This window comes from Haemaphysalis longicornis, unplaced genomic scaffold, assembly GCF_048455015.1.
Source record: "Haemaphysalis longicornis isolate Haplotype H1 unplaced genomic scaffold, Haemaphysalis longicornis Haplotype H1 scaffold_10, whole genome shotgun sequence".
Classification (NCBI taxonomy): Eukaryota; Metazoa; Arthropoda; class Arachnida; order Ixodida; family Ixodidae; genus Haemaphysalis; species Haemaphysalis longicornis.
In genome coordinates this window covers 40136984-40143019 of record NW_027526204.1, presented here as the reverse complement: position 1 = coordinate 40143019, position 6036 = coordinate 40136984, and the positions used below count along the sequence as shown (strand labels likewise).

At 52.8% G+C, this 6036-nt stretch overlaps 1 pseudogene; it reads left to right on the top strand.

Annotated features, from left to right (window-relative positions):
* Positions 1–804: 804 nt before the first annotated feature.
* LOC144159795 (Y-box-binding protein 3 pseudogene) lies at positions 805–1317 on the top strand (annotated as a pseudogene).
* The last annotated feature ends 4719 nt before the right edge of the window (positions 1318–6036 follow it).

Genomic DNA, 6036 nt, shown 5'->3' with positions numbered 1-6036 from the left:
CCAGTTTTGTTGTCTACGGCGGCGAAGTGTCTACACTTCGCACGCAATTGCCGCCTTCCCACGCGGCTTTGGTGTCGCCATTGTGCGCGACGCTATTTGTCGGTTCTTTGCGACGTGTGGACGCAGCCTAACTCAGGGGTCCCCGTACCACCAGCACCTTTTGGGGGCATGAATCGGCAAATGGTGACTCCACAAGAAGAGCCGGTGACGACTGCTTCTGCTAGTAACGATTTGACGTCGTCTGTCTTGCTACAAACGGCTACGGTATGGGCATATGGCAATGCTGACCGTGTCCTGGTCCGCCTTCGTTTTGACACCGGCAGCCAGCGAACGTTTGTGCGCAGGGACTTGGCGAACAAGCTAGAGCTTCCATCCGCCGGCGTTGAGGACCTTACGGTATTCACGTTCGGCGACTCTCAGCGTTCGCGTCGGTACAGCTGCCGGAAATTGAATGTCACGCTGACTGGTCGTTTCGAGTCGAAAGAAGTAACCCTCGATGCTCTGGAGGTTCCGGAGGTATGCACTGTAAGAAGTTCACCTATGGAACCTGCTCTAGTTTCCATACTCCGTAGCCGAAACTTGGTCATCGCGGACGAGCCTCAAGATTGCAAGGATCAGAGTCCCACTATTAGCGTCTTAGTGGGCTCTGACAATTACTGGAAGCTGGTCACAGGACGTATCGAACGTTTAACGGACAGCATGTGCGCCGTGGAGACAGTTTTTGGTTGGGTCATCCAGGGAACATACTCTAAAAAAGCTCGGCGCGGGCGACCCGATTCCAACGTCAGCGCCAAGACCCCCGCGATGGGCGATCCCGGCAAGAAGAAGCTCGTGCTGGCCGAGCGCGTGCTGGGCACCGTGAAGTGGTTCAACGTCAAGAACGGCTACGGCTTCATCACCCGCAACGACACCCACGAGGACATCTTTGTGCACCATACTGCCATCACGCGCAACAAGCCGCAGAAGATCATGCGCAGCGTCGGCGAAGGAGAAACGGTGGAGTTCGACGTCGTCGTCGGCGAGAAGGGCCGCGAAGCGGCCAACGTTACCGGGCCTGACAGCGAGCCCGTGCAGGGAAGCCCCTACGCGGCCGACCGGCGCCGCTTTCGACCCCGCTTTTACGCGTGGCGCGCGCCGCGACGCCGTGTAGCTGGGGCCCGTGACGACGGCGACGGGTACGTTCCTGCGGACTCGCAGCGGCTGCAGCGGCCACCGCAGTCGCCGCCGCCTCCTGGACGCCGCTTCCGTCCCTGGCGCTACAACTCCACCGCATTTCCTTGTCGGGAAACGTCTTGTATGCCTGCCGTCAAAAACTGATCATCTCATGCAGAGCATCACGGCCAACGACGTCAGACGACGACTCAACCAACGAGATCAATTGGTCAGCCAGCTATGGAAGCGATGGAGAAAAGAGTACTTGCTTCTTCTTCGCTCTGCTCATCATACTCTACCAGCTGTTCCCTCCCGGCTCCGAGTTGGCGACGTTGTCATTGTGCAGGACAACGCTTTTATGTGGAAAATCGGGCGCATCATCGAGGCATTGCGGGGAAGAGACGGAACAAGCAGGTATTTCCGACTGCGGCTTCCAGGCGGCCAGGAAATCCGGCGTGCCGTCCAGCGGCTTTACCTGTTGGAAGCCGATGCACCCAGCGCGGGGGCGGGAATATGTTGAATCTCCCTGGCGGGAACCGGCACACCTCTCGGGCAGCAGGGGAAGAGGAAGAGGAGGTGGACGCGGGGAGACGCGCGAGGCGAGCGAGTGAGGAAAAGAAGAGAATAAAGCAGTGTTCGTTGAGACCCCATGCACTAAGACGCGCATGTCGTTCTCTCTTCACGTTAAAGTACATTCTATTGTTTTATAAGTTGACTTTTTCGTTTTCGGCCGAAGTATCTATACTTAGTTCACCTTTTTTTCTGGCCGTGACGTTCACTGCTCTACGAACTAGTTCACAGAACGCGCGCAGGCTGACACTGACGCGCTAGACAGTTCTCGTTGGCGTGCTGTTGCCATAAGCACCGAATACTTGCGGGCAGTGGGCGCAGGCCAAAATCAGCAGACCCTTGGCATGGTGTGAAAACGCTTTTTACGATACAGGTGTGAGAGAGGCAAGCTCCAAATATTTGGAGAAAAGCGCATGGCATTCGAGCGTCTGCGGGGACGCGTAGGGCGTTCATCCACTGCGTAGTCCTCGGCTAGTGATTGCTACGATTCCAAGCAGTCCTGGGAGGCTTATCTTGTGCATTTTACAGCCGACAACATGACAGAAGCGCGGTACGATGATTACTGAGATATCGAGAATGCCCATCCAACGATGTCGTCGGATGTCAAGCATGTTGTTTTACAGAACCGAAACCGAAACTTGTTTGAATGCTAACCAATCACGGTGCGTCTCCTCCCGTCGTCACAGCCTTTAGTTGGTGCGGCCGCCGCAAACCGCGCATGGTAGTTTTCCTTCTTTCGCGCTTTGTAAAATAATTACCGACTTGTCAACCGGATAAAAGATGAAAAGTGTGCTAATTTGAGCCAGTCTACACAGTGCAAGCAAAAACGGGAGCTTGACAAATTCACTTCACTGCCCCTTTAATCAATCCCGCCACCGCCATCCCCCAACATGACGTCACGTTCTCGTTTCGTTTTTCTTCCGGTAGATGGCGCACTTCTTCATAAGGTCTATAAAATCTGTGTTGACACCATCGTTGAGAATTGGGTTCAAACGGAGGAGACGACGCGCGCCGGAGTTTTTTTCTGTGGCGTTCGGGCGCAGTGGCACACGCCGCGCCATGTCCGTGGCCGTTTCCAGTGTTGCCAAGCGAAGAAATTGGCAGCTAAACTTTTCAAGGAATACCACCTATACAAGCGGCATCGGCGTGATTAAGCACGTCTCTGTGCCGAGTTTTATTTCGCACTATTTCACATAATGTTTAGGAAAATCCATAAGTATAACCTGAAGCGTACCAATTTTATTAGTCTACCCTTGTTGAGGGACTAGGGTGTCCCTCTTATGGTGAGTGGGCTACTAAAGGTCTATGTATTTATCAGTTATTAAAGGGGCAGGCCAACCGCAATAACGATGATGTGTTGCGTCGTGGTGCCCTGGAGATCATGATGAGGATAAATATGCGTTTGTCCATACGTACGTGCACACATTTAATATTAAATATTGACAGTGAAGTACCCAGTAGTGCTGGTAAGGTACTGTTAGCATTTCTGGTAAGCATTCCTGGTCAATCAGCAGCGATCTTGGTCCCAATGGTTTGTGACTGATGTAAGTCAATAGCACATACTTCCATACTAATATACTTTCCCTTGAGCGAGCCATGCATAATATAGAGAAATAAAGTAAGAGGAACGGTAAAGAAAATGATGCGTGTCCTGGTTTTTAAAAAGCATTAAAAATGGTGTGCCAGAGTGGACTCTAGAAGATTGGCAGTGCTCCAGGTAGGCAATACACAAAGAAATGTGGCGGTATAAAACACACAGCCACAGGTTCCTGGCGCCTTCCATGTATTTCACCGAAGTTTGATGTGTCAAAATATGAGGCAGGGGCTGAACGCCAGTACAATGAAGGAGTAAACGCTAATAGAGGAGAACATAGCGCGGAGTCCACTTTTAGGGGATAATGTAACCCTCATCATTAGGTTGTAATCACCCGTCGCAACGAAGTAGAAGAAAAGCTACTCGCACTGCACTAAATTGAAAATTCAAAACGATTCTCTTTATGATTGCGATTGGTCACCCTCGCTTTGATTTCTCAGGATTTTTTTTTCCTTTTTTCTCAAAAATTTTTTCAACCGGTCTGAATTATCTTTCCTAAACGTCTCGTGATTAGATAAGAATTCCATTCATTTTAACCATCCTCTGTTGATTGGCCGATCCTCTGATTGGGTATGTGCCATACCTAAAGGCGCAACAACAACAACAACAACGTCGCTCGTTCGCCCACCGCGCCCAATGTCTAAGCCTTCCGGAAAGCCCGACGTCGACGTCAAGCCCCTCGGCGTTCGGCGCCCTGGAAGCCGCAGCCGTGGCACACGAAAACGGCCGAAGAAACAGCCCCACCACGAACACGATACGCGGAAAAGGCCTTTCTGCCACGGCCAGTCGCCGCAGACACAGCAGCCCGGCCCAGAGTCACCACAGTGGCCTTCCTTAGGTTCTTCGACGGCTCAATCGTCATCCCTGATGCCGTCGCCAGAAGAAGCGCGCCCTCACCCGTCATCAGCTCAGCCACCCGATCCCGTATGGCCAGCGCCGAACAAGTCACTTACATGGATCCTTTCAATACCTGCCAAGGAACCACCTCTAACGTCTCGTGTTCGGAACAAGTCGCCGGGGCAACAGTCAACAACCAAGTTAGCCCCCGAGTCGTCAATACCAAGCAGACCGCTATCACCCGGATTTGAAACGCCTGGAAAGTCACCGGCAATGTCAGCAGACAACGCTAGCCCCTCCGGTGCACGAAAGAAGTCGGTGTGGCAATCGACAGGGTTGTCCCCGAGCTCGCTCAAGGACATGGACCTCCTTCTCCAAGAACGGACCTCAATTCCATCAGTGACCGCGGTGAGTACAGAAGCTGGATGATGGCGTCCTGTAAACGAAAAACTACTGCATTACCGCATAGAAAGGTTGGTCGACCGAAATGCTCTGATAAGTTCTCCTGACACACGGCGCGTGCAGGAAACCGGGCTGCCATTGTGACAACACGGTTACTTGAAAATCTCGAAAAAGGAACACTTCGATAAGACACTACCTGCATCGACCACGAAGAAGCAATGCAATAGTGTACCTTTATCTCATCAGCAATGTGTATCCGTATACGTTCGTAGATGCGGTCGTAGATGCGTTTATTTATTGGGAAAAAAATCGTCAATGCTTCGCTAATCGTTTACGATTTCGGTATTTGGAGGATCGCCGATCGATTTAACGCACTTTCAGCAAAGATTGGACGCACTTTGTGGGTAAATCGCACTCCGGCTGTCCTCCACACGCGGCTGTCGCGTAGACAACGCTAGCGTTGGAGGCAGGAAAGACACAAAGCCAGCCGACGTGATATTGTCGATGTTGTGTTCCCTGTTCCCATGTACAGGGCTATGTACTCTGGAAGGCCCGGTAGCGATGGGCTTAAGAGGGTTAAAAGAATGCAGATTCAACCAGGGGTGAAATCATTTATGTTTAGGTTACATACAGGAACATTATTAGTACGAACATTTATGGAAGAAAGGGGGGGAGGCGCTGCGATCGCCGCAGTGAGCGGACGTGTCTCACATCGGCTCCGACGGTTATGATTATTTGTGCCTAGCCAATTGGAAATATCGACGAACTTCTGCTATAGGGCCACGCTGCTCGACCTACGGAATCGATCGACACCAATTTCGAGTGAGCTGCATCGATTTTCATCTATTTACTGGCGAAGACAGATCGGCCAACGTGGTCGGCCAGCTAGGCCTAACCTAGGCCTAGCACGACTTCGGGCCGGGCGCGTCGACGACGGCCGCCATGACGTAGACGGCAGCTACATTGGAGGAGATGACGACGACAATGGACATCGGCACCACTTTTCTACCTGAAGATAGCCCTCAAGCACCTACGATGCACGTGAACCACGACCACGGACGGGTGGCGGTAGCAGTTACCGGCACGGACCCATCGACGGAGGAAGAAGACGACGAGGGATGGCAGGTGGCGAGGCGGCGGATGCGGCGGCAGGCGATCGGGGCGGCCGGCGGCGATGGCGGCCGCGGCGGCAGCGGTGAGTCGGTCCCTGTTGCTTTGGCTACTCCTCCTGCAGCCTCTATAAATCAGGCGCGTTTCGCGAAGCAAGTCGCGGTTAGACTCACCAAGGCAGCACGCATGCCGCATGCGCTGCCGAAAGAGGAGATCAAAATCATACTTAGGCCACGTGGCGGGCTAAACGTGGCGCGCACCGAGGCAACTAAGCTCATGGAAGCCATTTTCGCGACGGCGGGAACTACCTTACAGGAGTCTAGAAAAGACACTATTTGCACCAATAAGGCTCAGAACATCATCGTGATAAG